At 42.7% G+C, this 24,845-nt stretch overlaps 1 protein-coding gene across 1 annotated transcript in view; it reads right to left on the reverse strand.

Annotated features, from left to right (window-relative positions):
- oser1 (oxidative stress responsive serine-rich 1) overlaps positions 1–18,472 on the reverse strand; it is a 46,715-nt gene extending 28,243 nt beyond the window's left edge. The window contains exon 1 of the mRNA XM_041204719.1: positions 18,070–18,472. The gene's annotated coding sequence lies outside the window, so the exon portion shown is untranslated. The remainder of the gene's footprint in view (positions 1–18,069) is intronic.
- Between the last annotated feature and the right edge of the window lie 6,373 nt (positions 18,473–24,845).

The following is a 24,845-nucleotide window of genomic DNA, read 5'->3' on the forward strand; positions in this document are numbered from 1 at the left end:
CCGTCCTTACCTGGTCTGGCCTACATATGACTCCAGGCCCACAGCACGGTTGTTGACTCGCAAGTGCCCTCTGAAATGGCCAAGCAAGCCACTTGGTTCTCAAGGGCAATTAGGGATGGGCAATAAAGCTGGCTTAGCCAGCAATGCCAACATCCCATGGACAAATTAAAAAAAGGTATAATAACAGGTGAATTGGCATGAACACAAGAAAAGTGCAGTGTCTAAAATAAGTATGAGATCAAAAGTACTGCCTGTATGCAGTCAAGAAAGATGCATTTACTTTCCATGTTGAACAACTGAACAATGTTAATAGAAAACAGATTTTGATCAGATGCAATTTTATAACTAAAAACACATGAAAATGCACTCATTTGAAAAAAGTAATTTTTCTTGGTGGATTTTAATTTGATCCTTTAGATGTCAGGCACTTTTCCCCAAGTCCTGTGGTAAAACGAAGCAAAAATAAAAACATTGAATTCTGCAAATCAGAATCGCTATTAATCTGAAAAAAGGAAAACAGGTTGCTGCTTTGGATGGAAATATCTCATCAAGTTCCAATGAAGGAGTTTCACCCAAAATCTCAATCCTTTTTTTTCTTTTCAGATCAATAAACTTTTTGTCTGGTTCCAGCCTTTTCCATTTTAATTTTATTAAAATTGGATTAAGCTCAAAGTTCAAAACATAAATGGAATGCTGAAAACATGTTTGGACACAATAACATGTATTTTTATAGCACCTTAAGTCCCACAGGAGTCTTATTAAACAAAGTTGGACATCGAGCCACATAAGAGATGCACAAGCACAGGTGACCAAAAACTTGGTCAAGAGGGGTAGATTTCAAAAGAGCGTCGTAGGGAGATACAGCTAGAGAGAGGGTGGCAGCATGGGAAGGGAATTCTAGAGCTTCAGGCCTTCACAGTCGAATGCACAACCGCAAATTGTGGGAAGATTAAAATCAGGAATATGCAAGAGGTTGCAATTAAAGGAATGAGGAGAGTTATAGAGCTGGAGGAGGTTACAGTGACAGGGAGAGGCAAGGCCATTGAGGGATTTGAAAACAATGAGTACATTAAAACCAATGAACCAAGAGCCAAATGTAGATCAATAACCACAGGGGTGATGGATAAACAGAATTTGAGGCAAGTCAGCAAAGGGGCAGTTTTTGATGAGCTCAAATTTACATACGGTGGAAGAGGAGAAGTCGGCCAAGAGATCTTTACAATTGTCAGGACCAGAGATAACAAACACATAGAAGGCAGGGATGAGGGTTTCTGCAGATGAGTCAAGGGAGGGGCAGAGACAGGTGACATTATGGAAGTATGAGTAGTGGGCTTGGTAATGTGGGATATGGGATTGCAAGCTTATCTTAGGCTCAAGTGGGAAGCCAAGTTCATAAGAGGTTTAGCCTCAAGAGTGTGACCGGAATAAAGTCAGCGGCTAAGAAACAGAGCTTGAGTCAGAAACTGAAGAACAATGCCTTCCGTATTCCTAATATTTATTTGTAGGAAGTTTCTACTCATCTAGCACTGGATGTCAAACAAGCATGTGACAAATTAAAGACAGTGGAGTGGTCAAGAGAGATGGTGGTGAGGTAGATTAGCTTACATGAGGAATTAGGCATGTTTTTGGATGATGTTACAATTTACCCTAAAAGAGAAACTGGAACAACAGTAACCTTGCCCTTCCAAAACTCAATTAAAAACATCAATAGTAAAGTTTCACACAAAGTATCTCGACATCCAGAGCAATACCCCTGTAGTAAAATACAGAAGATTGTCCTTTACCTCAGCATACAGGGTCATATAAAAGGACCATTCACTGTCGCACTGCACGCTTACAGCTTATGGCACAATAGAGAGAAAAATGGTTGACATAATGAGCAACTGCCCTTCCTTTCAGTGTGAAGCCAGAAAATATGACATTAGGAGTGATCTTTCTGGGTGGTGGATTCAAGTAGAGGTGTCCAGTTTATGCAGAAGGAACTTTGTGGGAGCCACCAGATCTGATGATTAGTTTACTTTGCTTATGTGAAAATGATATGCTCCTATGAAACAGCTTAGGCTGATGCTGAAAGGAGACATATTGTCAAAGTTTTTTGTCTTGCACTCATCAGGACAAAACGCAAAAATACCACAACAATTTATATTACAGGAGAAAAAAAATGCTGACTGGTTGGCAAGTTGACTCTGATTGGCTGAGGCATTGCCATGGGGAAAGCAATGGCGAGCTATAGGCTCCCCAAGCTCCCGGTAATTCAAAAAAGTGTTTGAATATATTCCTTTTGTTTACAGAGAACAGGACCCTGCGTATGAATGTTACACTCGCTAGAAGCAACATAATGGACCCAGAGCTCGATCATCTTAAATTAGTTGTTGGTGTAGCTATTCACGCACTCAGTATTGTTCAGCAAGTGCTGCTCAATCACAGAATCACATCTAACAGTGGATGTTTTGTTTGGGTTTTGCAAGTGGGGGCAGGTTGAGTCCGATCTGTACTCTGCCTATTATGATCAGCCAATCGCTGGAGCATACAGCCTATGCACCTGGCAAGGCACCAGCACTGAAATTCATTCACAATGTTGCTCAATTGTGTGGTAGGCAGAACATCTTTATGGTCTGACAGCAGCATCCTGTTAGTGGAAAGTAACGTTGACATGGCATTTTTTATGCCCAAAAGTCTTTGGCCCATTTGTGATTTTATGCGATAAACAACAAACTATAATCTGATCAGGGTAGCCTTGGCACGCAGGATAGCTTTGATGCGCTGTAGTTTTGCATCATGCTTGCAAGGTGAGCAAATGGCTGGGGCTCCATTTACAAAATTACTAATAAGACTTTAGTATTTTTTACTACATTACTATACAGATGAAGGTATGTTACAGAATTAGAATACAGCATAATTAACTAGGTAGATAAAATGCTGTCCTCCAGTTCTACACTTGAGCCAGTTTAATGCATTTAGCAACAATGAGACCATATTAAATATTGGATGAGTTTCCCTGGTGGGCGAACTTCATAACTGCACTACTACCACTAACCTCAGTTCTACAGCTTATACAGACTAGAAACCCACAGCAAATTTCTAGGTTGTCAAATTAGTTGATCTCAGGTTAGACATTATAATTGGTCTCAGTACCAATGGAATGAGGGGGTAGGAGAAGCAAAGATTCCTGTGATTGTAAATGTGCCTCTGCAAACACAGTAGGGGAAGACGGGTAAGGTTAATTTCCAAAGTGTCACTTTTCACTTCAAATAGCCTGCTAATAACCACCGAAGGATTTGGATGTTAGTTTACAGGCAGTGGGGTGAGTTGCTGTACCATTTCCCAACAAGGTCAATTCTAAGTGGTCTGGAAATGAGAACACCGAATGCAGCACATGATCTGTGCTTACCCCCTCAAAAAAGAAATATGTAACATATCTCCAACAGTTACATGCTTGAAGTATAACATGTTCTTTTATTGATATTTTGGTTTAATAGGTTTAACATGGACTGATCACTAGCAACTGCATCAACTAGAAGGGTCAGCTAGAAGTCATTTCCGCAACCATCAGACCTGCTTGATGTCAAATTTGCAGTGCCAGCAGAATTTTCAATTCAGTGCAATGTTAGGAACCTCGCAACAAGAATTTGTTTGAAAAAAAATTCCTTTGATGGTATACTGCAAAACGTTGAAGCTCTTCACACAATAAAACAACTTTAAAGTGCAATGCGTTTGCTGAGCAAATTTAGTAATCAATCTATGTCAGTTCCACAAATAGCCAGTTTAAGTAGTTTCTTTGGTGGAATTTTTGAAGAAGGAAATTTGCTAAGCCAACTTTCTACTGTTCACTAAATTTATGTTGATGTCCATAACACAGACAGACAACAAAACAACAACTTGCATTTACATACAGGTCGAGTGTGCTTTATTCGAAATGCTTGAAGCCGATTGCATTTCAGCATTCAGATATTCTGTTTTCAAATGTGATACACACCCCATACTCCTCACTCAGTTGCACTATAGTCAAGTTTCTGCAACAACTCCACTTTCTTAGCAATTGATAATGAATTATGCTTCCTTTTCCTACTGTTACCCATAAGTGTATCTGGTGGTATTTTTGACATGTTCACAGTGCAATAAAAGCACTAAATAACCATAAAAGTCACAAGGTAAGGCAAGAGCGTATGACTGTAAACCGTGCAGACAAAAAAACTAGACTTTCCTGTGCTAAAGGTGGGGTACAATCGGCGAGATTTATGTCAGTTCAGGTCACAGAATTCCCACGCAAAAAGGCTCACGTTGGCTCACATTAGGGTCCGTTCAAAAAAAAGTTTGGTTTTGGATGTACAGATAAAGGATATTTGACTGTAACACCTTTTAACATATAATGTGCCCTAGGGCACTTCAAAAGGGATATTATAAAACAAAATTTGACATAGTCAATACAAAGTAGTATTACAGATGATCAAAAGCTTGATCAAAAGGTAGGTTATAAGGAGGGTCTTAAAGAAAGAGGTGCAGTGAGGCAGAGGGTGCCAGAGTTTAGGGCCTAGGCAGCTGAATGCATGACTGGAGCAATGGAAAGCCCTCAGTTTAACACTCTCTTAGCTGGTATCTCCATACTGAAGCAACAGCCTAGATTACATCTCAGATCCTGGTGTGGCAATTGAATCAGTACACCTTTCGAGACAGACAATAATTAGTTACTGAACCACAGAGGTAATGACTATAAAAGCCCTGAAGCGAATTCACAACAGTTCCACAGTGCATTTTTTTTTGTTAAATGTCTACAGTGCTTTGTGATATATGCACTACAAATTGGAACACTTTCATTCACTTTTAGTATCAAATATTCATGTACACACTCTGATTTGATGCAAGTGGTAATGTCTGTCTTCAACTGTTCATCCCAACCTTCCAACCTTTGAAGGAGCAGACCATATGGTCCATCAAACCTGCTCCGCTGTTCATGGCTGATCGTTAGTCGCAAATAAACTTTGCCGCTTATTCCCCATATCCCTTGATTACAAGAGACCAAAATTCTATCTGTCTCAACCTTAAATATACTCAACGATGGAGCATCCATACCCCTTTGAGGTAGAGAATCCCAAAGATTCATAACCTTTTGAGTAAAGAAATTTCTCCTCATCTTAGTCCTAAATTATCAACCCCTTAACCTGAGGATATGCCCCCACGTTTTACATTCTCCAGTTCAGGGAAACAACTTCTCAGTGTCTACCTGTCAAGTCCCTTCAGAATCTTGTTTGATTCACTAAGATCAACTCTCATTCTTCTAAACTCCAGAAAATATATGCCCAATTTACTCAGTTACTTATCATAGGACAGCCCTCTCCTCCCAAAAACCAATCTAGTGAACCTTCACTGCACCACCTCCAACGCAAGTATATTCTTTCTTAAATACGGAGACCAAAGTTGCATACAGTACTACAGATGTATGCTCAGCAAAGCCCTGCACAATTGTAGCAGGGCTTCCTTATTATTGCAAAGGAGTTGGTTACAAGAAAGGCCAATGCAACATCTGTCATACTAATTTGCTTGTTGTAGTGGTGGTGTGTTAACAGTTCACTCAGGAAGGCTGAGTTGCTATGGCGTATACTTTTACATGACAACAACAGAATTACCTGGAAAAACTCAGCAGGTCTGGCAGCATCGGCGGAGAAGAAAAGAGTTGACGTTTCGAGTCCTCACGACCCTTCAACAGAACCCTTTTTACATGCATGTTGCAGTCTGGAGCAATGGATAGCTCTATTCTTTCCATCACACGGCTAACCAGGAATCCCTCCTGCTCTTACTGCCTGCCATTAGTATGTGCAAACTGGTTGACTCACCAGTCAACATATTTATAATTAAAAAGTGGGCAAATTCCTCATACAGGGCCAAGGCAAATGAAAGCGAAGAAAGATCTTGCATTTGCTGGGCAATGAAGCACTTTTGAAGTGTGGCAATGTAATAATTACTGTTGTATCGTAGGGAAGGATTGGGAAGGCTCTGAATAATGGGGTTGGAGAGGGAAGGGAAGCCAGATAAAGTGAATGTTTGTTTCTTGCTGTCTAAATTGCAGAACATTTATCTGAATCATCTGCAAAGGTCAGTACCTGGTAAAAAGGAAACCACAACATTTCCATTTTCCAATAGTACAGACTCAACTAACATTACCCTTCCCATTACAACTGCCAACATCAAACTGATGCTGAAGTACTTTGCCATTATAAACCAGTTAAAATTGTCAGGCAGATTAGAATATTTAATTGTACTTATTTCTGAAACTTTGAAAACATTCAACAGGACAACGTGTAATAGCTGGTCTGCTGAATGTGCATTCGACACAACAAGAATCCTGGTTTGATCTAATCTAGCAAATCACTTGCTAATTGTTCACAGAATATCTATTGTTGGCACAGAAAGTGAAGTGATATAAAACGCCAAGATAAAATTAAGGGTAATTTTTAATAATACATCAAGTTTCTCTCTTTCCTCAAAGCACTACCCACCATGTTTTACCAAACAGTAACTAGGTCCAGCCATCTTCAGCTGTTTAAATGACCTCCCTGCCATCATAATGTTAGAAGTGGGGACGTCCGCTGATGGCTGCACAATGTTCAGCACAATTCTCAACTCCCCGGATTCTGAAGCAGCCCATGTCCAAATGCAGCAAGACCTGGACAATATCCAGGCTGGGACTGACAAGTGGCAAGGAACATTTAGAAACATAGAAAATAGGAGCAGGAGTAGGCCATTCGGCCCTTCAAGTCTGCTCTGCCATTCATTATAATGGCTGATCATTCAACTCAATTTTCTGCTCCCGCTTTCTCCCCATATCCTTTGATCCCTTTCACACCAAGAAGTATATCTAACTCCTTCTTGAAAACATAATGTTTTGGCCTCAACTACTTCCTGTGGTAGCGAATTCCACAGGCTCACCACCTCTCTGGTGAAGAAATTTCTCCTCATCTCAGTCCTACATGGTCTACCCCGTATTCCCAGACTGTCACCCCTGGTTCTGGACTCCGCCACCATCGGGAACATTGTTCCTACATTGACCCTGTCTAGACCTGTTAGAATTTTATAGGTTCCTATGAGATCCCCCTCATTCTTCTGAACTCCAGCAAATATAATCCTAACCGACTCAATTCCTCCTCATATGTCAGTCCCGCCATCCCAGGAATCAGTCTGGTAAACATTCGCTGCACTCCCTCTATAGCAAGAACATCCTTCCTCAGATAAGGAGGCCAAAACTGCACACAATATTCCAAGTGTGGTCTCACCAAGGCCCTGTATAATTGTAGCAAGACATCCCTGCTCCTGGACTTGAATCCTCTCGCTATGAAGGCCAACATACCATTTGCCTTCTTCACCGCCTGCTACACTTGCATGCTTACCTTCAATGACTGGTGTACGAGGACACCCAGGTCTCGTTGCACATTCCCCTCTCTCAATTTATAGCCATTCAGATAATAATCTGCCTTCCTGTTTTTGCTACCAAAGTGGATAACCTCACATTTATACACATTATATTGCATCCGTCATGCATTTGCACACTCACGTAGCTTGTCCAAATCACCCTGAAGCACCTCTGCATCCTCCTCACAGCTCATCCTCCCACCCAGCTTTGCGTCATCTGCAAATTTGGAGATATTACATTTAGCTCCCTCATCTAAATTATTAATATATATTGTGAATAGCTGGGGTCCCAGCACCGATCCCTGCGGTACCCCACTAGTCACTGCCTGCCATTTGAAAAATGACCCGTTTATTCCTACTCTTTGTTTCCTGTCTGTCAACCAGTTTTCTATCCATCTCAATACATTACACCAAATCCCATATGCTTTAATTTTACACGCTGGTAAAACTCAGCAGGTCTGGCGGCATTTATGAAGGGTTAATGCTGCGAGTCTGTGTTACTCTTCTTCAGGTGAACATGGTGAAAGAGACCAATGTAATCCTGTTGGAGAGAACCCCTACCCCTTGCGTATTCCCAAGGCATAGATGATATATTTGCTATATTTCAATTTGCAGCTGCATGTAAGATTTTCCTTACACACCTTAATGGGTTCCAGCCGGTGTTCGAATTTACCTTTGAAATGGAGCAAATGGGCTCCCATTCCTCATTGTGGTGGTTGAGATACTTGCTAATGGGTTCTCTACTACCGTCTACTGCATGTCTACCTTCACTGGTCAAAATACGTGTTGCAATTCCGTCATTTCCATGCCCTATAACATTGGCCTTATGTGCAACCTCATAAACACTTCTGAGCCAAATTCTTTGGCAGAATTAGAATCAGCGAGTGGGACTGGCCCACAGTCTGAGTCAGTGTTTAAGGACAGAAGGAGAGAGAATGTGGGGAGGAGAAAATAATAAGTGGACACTGAATCTGGATCAATGAGCACAGAGGGAGAGGAATGTGTGGGACAGAGATTTATAGATTGTGGGGAAAGAAAGAGGGGAAATTGTCAGTTCTAAATTTCTATCCTTTTACAGGGGGTTACATGGGGAGGAGTTCCAGATGGGAAAGTCATTACAAACATCATGTCGAGAACTGACAGAGTCACTCGATTCATCAGGACCTGAATATCATCAGTCTGAATGTAAATGAAGAAATGATTGTTCTGTCCATGGGAGAAGATTTCAAGCGTCAGCATGACTGGAAAAGCACCGAAACAAACACAAGTGAGAGTGAACTGACTATGGAAAAAGCTTTAACCAGGTGCACAGTCTGAAAAAAGAATTGCACCATTCACACAGGGGAGAGACTGTACACATGTTGTTTTGTGTGTGTAAGGCTTCAACTGATCGTCCAACCTGAAGAGATACAAGGACACTGGCACCTTGGCGAATCTGTGAAATTGGGGGACAGTGGGTTGGGATTCATTTCCCCATTTGAACTGGAAACTGATCAACGCAGTCAGAATGGGGAGAGACCATTCACCTGCTTGTGTGTGGAAATGGATTGACTCAGCTATCCAGTGTGTTGACACACCAACGCATTCACACCGGAGAAAGATCATTCAGGTGCTCTGTGTGAGAGAAGAAATTTGCCTACTCATCTGACAAGCTTGCGATGAGCAAGTTCACACAGAGAAGATTCCATTCCCCTGCTGTGTGTGGGGGAAGGGATTCACTCAGTCAGACCAGCTTCTGACATACCAGCGAGTTCACACTGGAGAGACGCTGTCCATCTGCTCTTTATGTGGGAAGGGATTCACGCAGTCATCAAGCCTGCTGATACCCCAGCGAGTACACAAATGACTGCAGGAGTTGAATTCTGTTATTGCTGCTGCTAATCACATCCAGGATTGAACTTGTGGGTTAATCGTGAGGTGTGTAAGAAATGAGTCACAGCCGCTCACTTTCATGGTTCAGAGCTCATAGACACAGAACAGAAGGCTCCTTTACAACTGTGTTTAGAATCAGGAAGAACAGTGAATGCTGGAAACGTGCTGTCAAATCAGAGATTGGTGTAAAACTGTGATCTGTTCCTGACAGAGTGAAACAGCAGGTTTAAGTTTCCAGTCTGATGATTATTTGCGCCACACAAGTGCCAGACAATGACCATCTCCAACAAGAGAGAATCTAACCATTTCCCCATGACATTCAGTGGCATTACCAATGCTAAATGAGGTGATGGAGTAGTGGTATTGCTGCTGGATCAGTAATCCAGGGACCCAGAGTAATGCTTTGGGGACCCAGGTTCCAATCCCACCATGGCAGATGGGTTTACTGAATTTGAATTAAATAAAAATCTGGAATTGAAAGTCTAATGGAACCATTGTCGATTGTTGTAAAAACCCACCTGGTTCACTAATGTCCTTACCTGGTCTGGTCTACATGTCGACTCAAACGACCTAGCAAGCAACTCAGTTGTAACAAACTGCTACAAAGTCACAAAAATGGAATGAAACCGGGCAGACCATCCGGCATTGACCAAAAACGACGGCAATCGCAGTCTTGTCAACCCTGCAAAGTCCTCCTTACTAACATCTGGGGGCTTGTGCCAAAATTGGGAGAGCCGTCTCACAGACTAGTCAAGCAACAGCCTGACATAGTCATGCTTACTGAATCATACACCACCATCACTATCCCTGGGTATGTCCTGTCCCACGAGAAGGACAGACCCAGCAGAGGTGGTGGCACAGTGGTATACAGTTGGGTGGGGGGTGGTAGTTGCCCTGGGAGTTCTCAACATCGACTCCGGAACATATGAAGTCTCATAACATCAGGTCAAACATGGGCAAGGAAACCTCCTGCTGACCACCACGTATCATCCTTCCTCCTGAATCAGTGCTCCTCCACTACTTGAACTGAGGGTGGCAATGGTGCAGAATGTACGCTGCATGGGTCCTTCAATATCCATCACCAAAAGTGGCTCAGTAGCAACACTACTGCCCGAGCCCTAGACAGGGTCTGCGGCAGGCTGTGAGGAAACCAACTAGAGGGAAAACCATACTTGACCTTATCCTCACCAACCTGTCTGCTGCAGATGCATCTGTCCATGACAGTATCGGTAGGAGTGACCACCACACAGTCATTGTGGTGACCAAGTCCCGCCTTCACATTGAGGATGCCCTCCATCGTGTTGTGTGGAACTACCACTGTGCTAAATAGGATAGATTTTAAACAGATCTAGCGACTCAAGACTGGGTATCCATGAGGCCCATCAGCAGCAGCAGCAAAATTGTACTCAAACACAATTTGTAACCTCAAGAACCAGCATATTCCCCACTCCAGCATTATCATCAAGCCAGGGAATCAACTCTCGTTCAATGAAGAGTGCAGGAGGGCTTGCCAGGAGTAGCACCAGGCATACCTAAAAATAAGGTGTCAATCTGGTGAAGCTATAACACAGGACTACTTGCATGCCAAACAGCATAAGCAAAAAGTAATAGACGTAGCTAAGCGATCCCACAACCAACGGATCAGATCTAAGCTCTGCAGTCCTGCCACATCCAGTCGTGAATGGTGGACAATTAAACAACTCACTGGAGGAGGCGGCTCCACAAATATCCCCATCTCAATGATGAAAATGCCCAGCAGTACAAAAGTTAAGGCTGGAGCATTTGCAGCAATCTTCAGCCAGAAGTGCCGACTGGATGATCCACCTTGGTCTCTTCCGGAGGTCCCCAGCATCACAGATGACAGTCTTCAGCCAATTCGATTTACTCTATGTGATATCAAGAAATAACTGAAGGCACTGGATACTGCAAAGGCTAAGGGCCCTGACAATATTCCAGCAACAGTACTGAAGGCTTGTGCCTAGCCAAGTTGTTCCAGTACAACTACAACACTGGCAGTAGATGCATGGGAACATCACCATCTGCAAGTTTCCCTTCAAGCCACTCACCATCCTGACTTGGAAATACGTCACCGTTCCTTCTCTGTCGCTGGGTCAAAATCCCTGAACTCCCTCCCTAACAGCACTTCGGGTGTACATATGCCACATGGGCTGCTGAAGTTCAGTAATGCAGTTCATCACCACCTTGTCAAGAGCAATTAGGGATGAGCAATAAATGCTGGCCTAGCCATTGACGCTCACATCCCATGAATATAAAAATGTAACTTTACAGCCAGTGCTCAATTGTCATGATTCATAGATTTGAGGCTATCGTTTGGATGAAACCTATTTTCAGCCTGTAGGACAGGCTCTGGTAGATATTTAGAGATCTTGTTAATCTATTTAGGAGCAGCCTATGCTCCCAAAGTAATGGATAATATTACCCATAAAAAATCATTGTGACAAATAAAACATATTTATTTGCATTGCCAAAATATGGCATTACTACACTGCATAAAGTCATCAATTAATTGTCTAACAGACCTGAAAAATTTGGACACACCAATAAGGCATTCAACCCCTTAGCTCTTCTTCCTTCCTATCTCTAAGTTACTGAAAACTTCCTCCAAAAAAAAGTGTTATCTCACGCATATCTAAATTAAATTGCATCTACCGCCCGTATGCTCAATCGATTGCTTGTCTCTATCTCCCAGAATCCTTTTACAATCCTTATTCACAACATCCCTACTGTTGTACGATCAAATTTCACGGCTGTGTTCCTTATACCCCTGTACCATACACACACACACACACACACAAGTGGAACCAGCAGAGACTCCGGGGTAACAAAAACAGAAAATGCTGGAAAAACTCAGCAGGTCTAACAGTATCCGTGGAGAGAAAAACAAAGTTAATGTTTCAAGTCTGTATGGCTCTTCTTCAGAGCTCTGAAGGGTTATACAGGCTCGAAACATTAAGTTTGTTTTTCTCTCCACAGATACTGCTAGACCTGCTGAGTTTTTCCAGCATTTTCCGTTTTTGTTTCAGATTTCCAGCATTCGCAGTATTTTGCTTTTATCTTAAGAGACTCCGGGGTATACCGCTTCCAACACATCTCCAATTTCAAACCTGTTAGTATAATTGAAGCCCACTGGATGAAAGGAGCAATGATTGCATGGATAGGGCAAATAACCCATAAAAGTTCAGAGCTTTGGAATCACAGCAAACAGTGATTGTAGTAGACACAATGAAACATTTGTCCTACCACTTACAAGACTTCCAAAGAACCACCCATATCCCACAGATCATTACTCAATGAACAGCTTCAAACTACCAGGCAAGTCCTCAGGCTGCTTCCTCTGCCTAGGCCAGCTAGCTGACTGCCTCCCTTCCGTCTTTGCTTCTCTCCCCGACTACCCTCTTGATATATTCAAGGCCCTACTGTCAGCTAACAAGGAGCAGTGGGACAGAAGGGCATATACCTACACATTTACAAGTCTTAGAAAGGAGTCTAGTAAGTGCACCTTCTCATGTTTTTCCCCCAGAGTGCCTGATGTTGTCAACGTTTCAGTTCACTGAATGCCCTCCCACCATCCAGAGACCTGAGCACATAACTTGGGCTGACACTTTACTGCAGTACTGAGGGTGTACTGCAGTGTCAGAGGTGCCATTTTTTAGATGAGACATTAAACCAAGACCTTGTGTGCCTTGTCAAGAAAAAGATCCCATGGCACTATTCAAAGAAAACCAGGAAAATTCAAGAGTCCTTGCCAAGAATTTATCCCTCACCCGAACATCACTAAAACTAGAATTATTTGGAACCTTATCTCACTGCTGTTTATGGACAACCTGGCTGTCTAATCTGCCTACATTATAACTTCAGAAGTCGTTCACTGGTTGTGAACCAATCTGGGACATCCAGGAGGATGTAAAAGCTGTATTTTAGAATCATGGGATCTTACAGCACAGGAGGTCATTCATCCTGTCATGCCTGTGCCATCTCTTTGAAAAAGTTATCCAAATTAGCTCCACAATCTAGCTTCCCCACCCCCCATAACCCTGCAAATTAAGTCCACTTCGAGTGCATTTCCAATTGTCTTTTGAAAGTTACTATACAGCCTGATTCCACTAGCCTTTCAGATCTTAACAACCCCATGTGAATGAACTTCTCATTTGTTTAAATCTATGATCTCTGACTATCACCACACTTGCACTAGCACAGCCCCTCATCATTTTGAAAATCTCTATTAGGGTCTCCCCTTAACCTCTCTGCTCCAAGAACAGCACCAGCTTCTCCACATAATTGAACGCCCTCATCCCTAGTACCACCCTGGTATACCTTCTCTGTACCCTTTCTATGCCCTCTGCATGGTTCCTTCAGTTGTTCAGAACTGTATACAAATACTCCAACTGTGGCATAACCAGTGATTTACAAAGGTTTACCAGGAATTTTGTTTTTGTATCCAATGGTCCAATTTACAAAGTCAAATGTCCAATACACTTTTTTAAAAAATACCCTGATTGAAGTTGCCCTGCCACTTCAAGCACTGTGAATATGCAATCCAAGGTCTCTCTGTTCTTGCAGCCTCCTCAAAAATAACCTTTTAGATTATACTGCCTCTCCATGTTATTTCTCCAAAATTTATTTCCTCACATCTATCCATATCAAACTGTATCTATCACAAACATGCCCATTTCCAAGAATGCGAATGTTCTGAATTCAAAACATTAACACTTCTGCACATGTTGTAGATCTTATGAGAACATGTAGCAATACAAATTTCACTAATGCTCATCCTCCTATTCACAAATTATACTGTTCCAGCCATTCTTCCAGGCACAGCTCAGAATCTCCTCTCTCCCCTTAGAACTCAGGCCACACAAAGGTGTCTTAATATTATACTTCCCATGGGTCAAATAATCTAACAAGCATGACGCCTCACTCTCCCCCAAAACAAAAATTAAATAAGAGAAGACACACAGCATTAGAAAAACAATTTTAGGTCATTCGATTGATACGTGAAAGTATGGTGAAAGTCAGAATTATGGATTATAGCAGTTAAACTATTTAATGCATATTGGGCATAGATGTTGCCTATCGTTCTCATGAACTGTGCAGGATGCAGATCCATGTAGCTTACAGAAATGCATCACCCTAAAACAAACTATTTAAAAAAAATCATAAATGTAGAACATTAAACTAGTACAAAAAAACGAATGGGAAATACTCAAGAGAAGCTCGTGGTCATTTGATGCATTTACCACACTGCACTATCCAATTACATATTCAATTTAATTGCAACACCAGAACACAAGGAAGTAAAGTCACTCTATAAACACTGGTACACAGGTACTTAAAATAGTCTGTTTGGATCTCCTGTGAAGTCAAGTGCAAGAAGATATTTTAGGCCAAAGGGAAGGAAATGCCGAGTGTCTTAGGGGTGGTAGCATACCCGGGCATCTGTTGCCCTTGTTCTTCTAGCTGGAACATATATCTTACATAATGCCATTCATGTTCTCAGGATGCCCTTAAGTACCTTACATTGAAGAAAGTAATTTTGAAGGGTAATCACTGTTGTTGTAGTAACGTGAAATTTGTGCATGGCAAGGTCCCACAAACAGCAGTGTGATAGTGATCAGATAATTTCATGATGCTATTTGAGGAATAAATATTAGCCAGGACACTGGGAAAATGAGACGAGTTAGATGAAGGGACTGAGTGTATCCAAGTTTTCTGATGATACAAAGCTATGTGAGAAAGTAAACTAAGAGGAGGTCAGAGGCTGCAAAGGGATGCAGATAGGTTAAATGAGTGGGTAAGAGGGTGGCAGATAGAGTATGTGGGGAAGTGGTGAGGTTATTCACTTTGGTAGCAGAATATTTTTAAATGGTGAGAAACTATTAAACGTTAGTAGAAGATCTGGATGTCATGTACAGGACACAAAGTTAACCTGCAGGTATAGCAAATAATTGGGAACACAAATGGTATATTAGTCTTTATTGCAAAGGTGTTGGAGTACAATAATAAGGAAGTCTTGTTGCTAACGTACAGGGCTTTGGTGAGGCCACAGCTGAATTAGCCTGTGCAGTTTTGGTCTCCATATTGAAGGAAGGATATACTTGCATTGGAGACGGTGTAGTGAAGATTCACTAAATTGATTACTGAGGAGAGGGTTGTCCTAGTGGAGGAGAAATGATGGAGAAAGGACTTATATTCTTTGGAGGGGTGATCTCATTGAAACATTTAAGATTGAGAGTATGAGACAGAGTAGATACTGCTGAGAGGCTGTTTCTCTTGACAGGGAAGCCTAGAACTAGAGGATCATTATCTCAGAATAAGGGGAGCCATTCAGGACTGAGATGAGGAGAAATTTCTTCACTCAGGGCTGTGGATCTTTGGAATTCTCTACTGTAGCTGCAAGGCTGAGATTGATAGATTTTTTGATTCTAAGGGAACCAATTATGGATCGGGAAGGAAAGGGTCATGGCCATGATCTTATTAAGCAGCAGGCTCAGGAGGCCAATGGCCCTACTCTTGCACCTATTTCTTATGTCTTAAGCCTTTTGCTCTTTTCCAAATAGTGCCATGGGACCTGACAGGGAAGTCAGACCACTGAGTTGCAGATAGTGAAGAGGATTGTCAAAAGATACAATGGGATATAGATTGGTTGGAGACTTGGGCGGTGAAATGGCAGATGGAGTTTAATCTGGACAAATGCGAGGTAATGCATTTTGGAAGGTCTAATACAGGCAGGAATTATATAGTAAATGGCAGAACACTTAAGTGCATTGACGGGCAGAGGAATCTGGGTGTACAGGTCCACAGGTCACTGAAAGTGGCAACGCAGGTGGATAAGGTAGTCAGGAAGGCATATGGCATGCTTGCCTTCATGGGCAGAGGTACTGAGTATAAAAGCTGGGAAGTCACGCTGCAGCTGTATAGAAGCTCGGTTAGGCCACACTTGGAATATTGCGTGCAATTCTGGTCGCCGCATTACCAGAGGGATATGGAGGTGTTGGAGAGGGTGCAGAGGAGGTTTACCAGGATGCTGCCTCATCTGGAGGTTATTAGCTATGAGGAGAGGTTGGAGAAACTCGGATTGTTCTCACTACAGCGACGGAGATTGAGGAGCGATTTGATAGAAGTTTACAAAATTATGACAGAGTAGATAGTCAGAAGTTTTTTCCCAGGGTGGAAGAGTCAATTACTAGGGGACATAGATTTAAGGTGAGAGGAGAAAATCATAGTGATGTGTGGAGCAAGTTTTTTTACGCAGAGGGTAGGGAGTATCTGGAATTCGCTGCCAGAAGAGGTGGTGGAAGCAGGTACGATAGTGGTGTTTAAGAGGCAGCTTGACAAATACATGAATAGGATGGGAATAGAGGGATACAGACCCCAGAAGTGCAAAATGTTTTAGTTGACCAGCAATATGATCAGCACAGGCTTGGAAGGCCGAAGGGCCTGTTCCTGTACTGTATTTTTCTTTGTTCTTTGTTTTTTGATAGCGCTGAGTTGGTGCTGCATTAGAGCTGTCGGTCTGGATTGTGCGCTCAAGTCTCTGGATTGGGACTTGAACTCACAACCTTCTGGCTGAGGCAAAAATGCTGTCAACTGTGTCAAAGCAGGAAAATACACCAGGGCCAAAACATTCTCATAAATTAATCACTTGTCCGGATTAGGAACTTTCAATATGTAAGTCAATAATACACAACATGCCTGGTTATTAGTGTTAAATATTAACCAAATTGAACAGCAGCACTATTTAGTAGCAGTCAGTAAATGCACCTTAAGGTGTGGGTTCCTAGCTACACATGCCTGGAAGGTCAAAGTTACTCCCCCTAATCTTTGATACATTAACCAGTGGATGCATTTCATCTGGTCACGGCATCCTCCGGATAGTGAAGAGAAAACAACAAAAAAATGCTCATGTTCCACTTCTGGCTGTTATCGGACTCCTGAGAAAATACACAACTGGGTCTGATAGCATGCTGGTTACTTTACAGGACTTGCAATCCAGAGACACCAGTTCAAATCCCACAACAGCAGTTAGGGGGATTCAGTTAATTAAATAAAGCCAGGAATTTCACAGCTCTCAGTAATGGTGATGATGAAACTGCTGGGTTCTCCTAAAAACCCAATTTTAATGGCCCTTCGAGAAGGAAATCTGCCATCCTTACCTGGTCTGGCCTACATGTGATTCCAGACCCACTGCAATATAGTTGACTCTTCACTTCCCTCTGAAAAGGCCTAGCAAGCCACTCAGTTGTATCAAACTGCCCCCAAAAGACTGCAGCGGTTCAAAGGAGCTCACGACCAAGGGCAAACGGAGATTGGGCAATAAATGTTGGCCCGTGGCACCCACGTCCCATGAATGAATTTTTAAAAAAATACAATATTTCCCTCTTGCTTCCCCCCCACAACCGAACAGCAAGGGAACAGACATTAGGTCCAGTGATGCCCCCCACAATCAAACAGCCTGTCAAATACTCACTTTTTAAAGGAGCAGTGCGGCTATGCCGTATCAAAAAGATATATATAAAAAAAAACACGGTACAGGCCAATGACTGGCATTGAAATTAAAATTAGGTTTTGATAAACAACCCGAGGCAAAACTAAGTAAAGTCTTGATATGACACTGCACATTTAGGCACTGACTTAGTACAAACATCCCTGGCTCTATAGCGATGAGTCAGATCATATTTTTGAGACGGAATTATTCATTTGGATGTAATTACACACGCGAACATTTTTAATAAAAATCAAAAACACGAGGCTTTTTTTGTTGTTTTTTTTTACCTTCTGTCTCCTCTGTTCAGGCAGGAGTGGGTGAGGAGGAGCAGCAGCAGCGGCGGCGATCCTGAGGGCTGGGCCGCCGGGTGACGGCGCTGTTTTTGTGTGTGTGGAAGGGCGGGAATGGAGTGAGGAACAGGCCGGAGCCTGAGGCCTAGGCCCCGCGTTTCCCTCCCTCCTGCTCCTCTCTCTCTCTCTCACACACACACAAAGCTGAGGGACACACAGTCGGAAGTTCTGCTTTTAAAAGACCGGGCGACGAGTAACCGGAGGTGGGAGGGAAGAGATGGCAGCAACCGCCCCGGCTAAAAGGAGTTAACAGTCGGACGCTTTTTCCTTTCCTCCCCCTTTTTCTGCGTGCGGTTGACCCAACGCCTCTTGTTTACATTCAAACGTACGGACGGACGTGCACCCGCACGCACGCACGCAAGGAACGACGTGCACCCACCCGCCCGCACGCAAGCACGCACGGACCGACGTGCCCCCGCACGCGCGCGCGCAGGGGCAGGATTGACTCCCTCCCCGCCGGCGCTGCTGCCGCCGCCGCCGCCAGCGCTGTGCGCGAAGAAAGCGCGTGACGTTAACAGATGACGTCAGTTGAAATGACGTTTTCCTACCCCACCCCCGGCCCCAGCCGCTGCCGCTGCAGCCGCCCCCTCTCTCTCTCTCTGGCCTCGAGCTGGTTTTGAAATTCCCGCCCAACCTGCTATGCACTTTACCGTCCTAAACTGCTCAATGTTAATGGGTGGGGGAGGAGACAAGAACAACAGCCACCCAACAAATGGAAAATGGTTCAGGGCTTTGTTTTTACCCAAGTTTTATCATGAAAAGGGTTATGGTGGAGGGGAAAAATGGGGAGAAAATGTTTGAGGCGGCAGATTTGGGAGGAGGGGTCAGTAACCCCCAACTGGACATGAATTGTCGAAGGAACCGGTGCTGGCGGCAAGGGAAAATGTGTTTCTCTTGTGCAGCGAGTTGTGATCCAAAAGTCGATGGAAGCAGCTGCAATGGTAACTTTCATTAGAGAATTTTATTAAAAACTTGAAAAGGGAGCACCCCTACAGGGTGAACAGTGGAGTGTGACTAACTGGATAACACTTCCAAAGAGCCAGCACAGGCACGATGGGCCAAATGGCTTCTCTATAGTGCTGTATCATTCAACCTGTGGCATAGGGTGACCCGTATATAAAGCAAGTGATCAGGAAGGCAAATGAAATGTTGATATTTATTCCAGAAGGGAATGGGATATAAACGTAAGGAGAAAAAGCAAAATGCCGCGGCTGCTGGAAATCTGAAATAAAAACAGAAAACGCAGATGTTTAAGAAAATAGTTCATGACCGTCAACAAAGATATATTCCAGTGAGGAAGGAGGATTCAAGAAAGGGGAGAAACCAATCATGGTTAACCAAGGGAGTTAAGGTCAGTATCAAATTGAAAGAACAAAACATACAATGTGGCAAAAATTAGTGGTAAGCCAGAGTATTGGGAAAGTTATAAAAACCAACAAAAGATGACCAAAAAAAATAAAGAGGGAGAAAATAAACTTTGAGAGTAAACTAGCAAGAAATATAAAAATGGACAGTAAGAGTTTCTTAAGGGAGAAAGAGGCCAAACTGAGCATAGATCTCTTGGCGAATGAGGTTGGGGAAATAATTACCGGGAAACAGGAAATGGTAGAGGAGTTGAATAAATACTTTGCTTCAGTCTTCACGATAGAAGACACTAAGAGCATGCCAAAAATACTGAATAATCAAGGGGCAAAAGGGGGTGGGAAAGAAATAAACACAATAACTCACTAGATAAAAAGTACTAGGGAAACTAATAGGACTAAAGGCTGATAAGTCCCCTGGGTCTGATAGGTCGTATCCTAGGATATTAAAGGAAGTAGCTACAGAGTTAGTGGATGCACTGGTAGTAATCCTCCAAGAATCCTTGATTCTGGAAAAATCCCAGAGGATTGGAGAACATCTTTATTCAAAAAAGGACGGAGACAATAAAGAGGTAACTATAGGCCAGTTAGCTTAACATCTGTCATTGGGAAAATGTTGGAGTCTATTATAATGGATGTAATAGCAGAGCAGTTAGAAATACATAATCTAATCAAGCTCAATCAGCATGACTTAGAAAAGTTACAGCACAGAAGGAGGCCATTCGGCCCATCTTGTCCATGCGAGGACACCCAGGTGCCCTTTCTAATTCCACCTTCCTGCACCTGGCCCATTGCCCTGCAGCTTACAGCACTTTAGGTGCAGATCCATGTACTTTTTAAAAGAGTTTAAAGTTTCTGCCTCTACCACCATCTTGGGCAGTGAATTCTAATCACCCACTACCCTCTGCGTAAAAAAGTTCTTCCTCATGCCCCCCCTACACCTTCTGCCACTTATCTTGAATCTATGTCTACTGGTTCTAGAATTCTCCATCAAGGGAAACAATTTTATCCTGTCCACTCTATCTATTCCCTTCATAATTTTGTACACCTCAATCTAGTCACTTCTCAGCCTTCTTTGTTCTAAGGAAAATAACTCCAACCCATCCAATCTCTCCTCGTAGCTACTCTTTTCTATCCCTGGCAACATTCTTGTAAACCTCCTCTGCACTCTCTCCAGAGGTATTACGTCCTTCCTGTAATGTGGTGACCAGAACTGCACACAATACTCCAGTCCTTGGTTCATCAGTGTTTTATACAATTCCAACATTATATCCTTACTTTTATATTCTATACCTCTGCCAATGAAGGAGAGCATTCCATATGCCTTCTTTAAAATCTTGTCTACTTGAACTGCTGCCTTCAGGGACCTGTGTACTTGTACACTAAGATCTCTACCCCTCTTAGTAATGTTAATAAATTGAAATGTTCAGTTTCACACTCAGTCCAGATCTTGTATCCTGCAGCGGCTTCAGTTGACGTTTTCCATCCAAACTGAACTGATTCTCCACCAGCCACCAGACTTCATGAAGGGGAAATCATGCCTAACAAATTTATTAGAATTCTTTGAAGAGGTAACAAGCAAGATAAATAAAGGGGAACCAGTAGATGTAATACATTTGGACTTCCAAAAGGTGTTCGATAAGGTACTGCACATAAGGCCACTTAATAAGATAAGAGCTCATGGTGTTGGGGATGGTATATTAGCATGGATAGAGGATTGGCTAACTAATAGAAGCCAGAGAGTTGGGATAAGGGGGATATTTTCGGTATAGCAATCTGTAACTAGTGGAGTGCCACAGGGATCAGTGATGGGGCCTTAATCATTTACAGTATATATTAATGACTTAGATGAGAGAAGTGAATGTACTGTCGCCAAGTTTGCGGATGACACAAAAGTAGGTGGGAAGACAAGTGGCGAGAATGACACAAGGAGCCTACAGAGGGATATGGACAGGTTAAGTGAGTGGGCTAAAACTTGGCAGATGGAATATAATGTGGGAAAATGTGAGGTATGCACTTTGGCAGGAAGAATAGAGGAGCTGAATGTTATTTAAATGGAGAAAGGCTGCAGCACAGAGGGATTTGGGAGTCCTTGTGCATGAATCCCAAAAAGCTAACATACAAGTTCAACAGGTAATAGGAAAGGCAAATGGATTGTTGGCCTTTATTTCAAGGGGAATGGAGTATAAAAATAGGGAAGTCTTGTTAAAACTATACAAGGCACTAGTTAGACCACATCTAGAATACTGTGAACAATTTTGGTCCCCTTATGTAAGGAAAGATATACTGGTATTGGAGGCAGTCCAGAGAAGGTTCACTAGGTTGACCCCGGTTATGGAGGGATTTTCTTATGAGTAGAGGTTGAGTAGGTTGGGCCTATACTCATTGGAGTTTAAAAGAATAAGAGGCAACCTTATTGAAACATATAAGATTCTTAGGAGGCTTGACAGGATAGATGCTGAGAGGTTGTTTCCCTTTGTGGGAGAGTCTAGGACCAGAGGGCATAATCTCAGTAAGGGGTTACCCATTTAAGAGAGAGATGAGGAGGAATTCCTCCTCTCAGAGGGTAGTAAATATGTGGAATTCTTTACCGCAGAGGGCTGCAGAGGCTGGGTCGTTAAGTATATTCAAGGCTGAGATAGGCATTTTTAATCAGTCAAGGGTTATGGGGAAAAGGCAGGAAAGTGAAGTTGAGGATTATCAGATCAGCTATGATCTCATTGAATGGTGGAGCAGACTCGATGGGCCGAGTGGCCTACTTCTGCACCTACACCTTATGGTCTAATGGAAAAACTCAGCAGGTCTGGCAATCTGCCAAACCTGCTGTGTTTTTCCAGCATTTTCTGTTTTTATAAATGAAGGGAAGTTTTAGTACAGGGCTGAGACCACATCTGGAGTACTGTATACAGTTTGGTCTCCTTACTTTAGAAAGGACATAAATGTGTTGGAAGCAGTTCAGAGAAGGTTCACCTGACTCATTCCTGAGATGAAGGGGTTATCTTATGAGGAAATCTTTTGAACAGGCTGGGCCTATACCCATTGGAGTTTAGAAAAAGGAGAGCTGATCCTATTGAAACATGTAAGATCCCAGGAGGATGTTTCCTCTTGTGGGGGAGACTAAAACAGTTTAAAAATAAGAGGTCTCCATTTTAAGATGGTTATTAGCATGTGGAATTATGTTGCCCAGAAAGCAGTGAAGGCTGGGCTATTGAACTTATTCAAGGCCGAGTTAAACTGATTATGATAGACAAGGGAGTCAAGAGTTACTGGGGGCAGAGGGGAGGGGTGGGGTGGTGGCAGACAGAAAAGTGGAGTTGAGACCACAGTCAGATCAGTCAAGATCTTATTGAATGGCAGAACAGGCTCGAAGGGCAAATAACCTACTCTTGCTCCCACGTCCTATGTTCCTGGAACATTAGAATTCCAGGCAAGAATAGACTTTAAAGCTAGCCCAATTTAGCAGTTGAAGGGGATAATGTTCTCTTTCAGGTACTTGGCTAATTTTGCCTTGAAGATAAGACTATATATAGTGCTTTTAACAACCTCTGAATGTTCCAATGCATTTGCAACCAATGAAGAATTTTTGTACAGCCACTGTTGCAATTGTAGGAAATGCAACATCCAATTTGTGCACAGAAAGGCCTCACAGCAATGTGATAATGACCAGATAATCTGTTTTAGATGTTAGCGGGGGGGATAAATAATGACCAGGATAACAGGCAGTAATAGTGATATGGGATCTTTTGCATCCCACCTGAAAGACAGAACTTTATTGGGCATAATAAAAGCAAAATATAAAAGCAAAAGCGATGCTGGAGATTTTAAATAAAAACACCAAGTGCTGGGAAAACTCAGCTAGTCTGACAGCATCTGTGGAGAGAGAAACAGAGTTAACATTTTAAGTCTAACATGACTCTGCTGAGTCATTGGATTCGAAACATTAACTCTGTTTCTCGCTCCATAGATGCTGCCAGACCTGCTGAGCTTTTCAAGCACTTTCTGTTTTTACTTTGCTGGACATGTCAGCTTAGGTTTTGTGCTCATGTTTCTGAAATGGGATGATGAATCCATAACCCTTTTGATTCAGAGGTGAGAGTGGCCAACTCGCAACTGAGGGACCAGATAAGAGTTTTTAAAACATTTTTATTCTCCCATGGGTCTTCTGGATTATTGCTAAAACCAGCATTCATTGCCCGTCACTAGTTGCCCTCGAGAATGTGGTGGTGAGGTATCTTCCTGAAGCACTGCAGTTTGTGTGGTGAAGGTACCCCCACAATGCTGTTAAAAGGGAATTTTAGGATTTTGAACAAGCGATGATAAAGGAATGATGGCGTTATACTTCCAAATTGTGTTACTGTGCAACTCGGAGTGGTTAGTGTTCCTAAACTCCAAGAGGAGGGGTGGGCCTATTAGGAACCAGAAAGGGGATCTACACATAGAGACAGAGCATGGCTGACTGAGTACTTTGCAACTATCTTTTCCAAGCAAGAAGATGCTGCTGAAGTCATAGTGAAGAGGAGGCAGTTGAGATGCCAGATGTACTAAACATGATAAAGAGGCAGTATTAGGCTCGCTGTACTTAAAAGTTGATAAGTCATCAGGACTGATGTGATGCATCTGAGGATGCTGAGGGAGGAAAGAGTGGAAACTGTGAAGGTACAGGCCATAAACTTCCAATCCTACTTAGATAAAGGAGTGGTGCCAGAGGATTGGAGAACACCCATGTTCAATAAAGGGTGTAAGGATAAACTCAGCAATTGCAGGCCAGTCAGTTTAACCTCAGTGGTGGGAAAGCTTTTAGAGACAGTAATCTGGAACAAGTGTAATAATCACTTGAACAAGTGCAGATTAGTTAGGGAACATCAGCACAAATATTTAAAGGCAAATCATATTTAACTAACTTGATTGAGTTTTTTGATGATGTAACAGATATGGTTGATGTGGTTGATATGGTGTACATTGATTTCCAAAAGGTGTTTAATAAAGTGTCACATAACAAGTTTGTCAGTAAAGTTGAAGCCTGTGGAATAAAGGCAAAGTAAAAGCCTGGATAGGAAGTTGGCAGAGTGGCTGGAAACAGAACAGTTGGGAACGCTTGTTTTTCAGTCTGGAGGAAACCATATGGTGGGTTTCTCCGGGGCAGTTACTAAGACCACTGCTTTTCTTGATCTTCATTGGAGTCCTAGGGTGGAATTTTCCAGTCCCACCACCAGCAGGAATTATGGCAGGCAGGAGCAGAAAATTCGGAGTAAGGCCAATAGTCGGATTTCCGCCAGCTGGAAATCAAGTGGGAATTTTCTCCTCAGCACTGTCATGGCAGCCCAACTTTCCTGCTGATACATGTCGGAAACT

Source organism: Carcharodon carcharias, chromosome 14, assembly GCF_017639515.1.
Source record: "Carcharodon carcharias isolate sCarCar2 chromosome 14, sCarCar2.pri, whole genome shotgun sequence".
Classification (NCBI taxonomy): Eukaryota; Metazoa; Chordata; class Chondrichthyes; order Lamniformes; family Lamnidae; genus Carcharodon; species Carcharodon carcharias.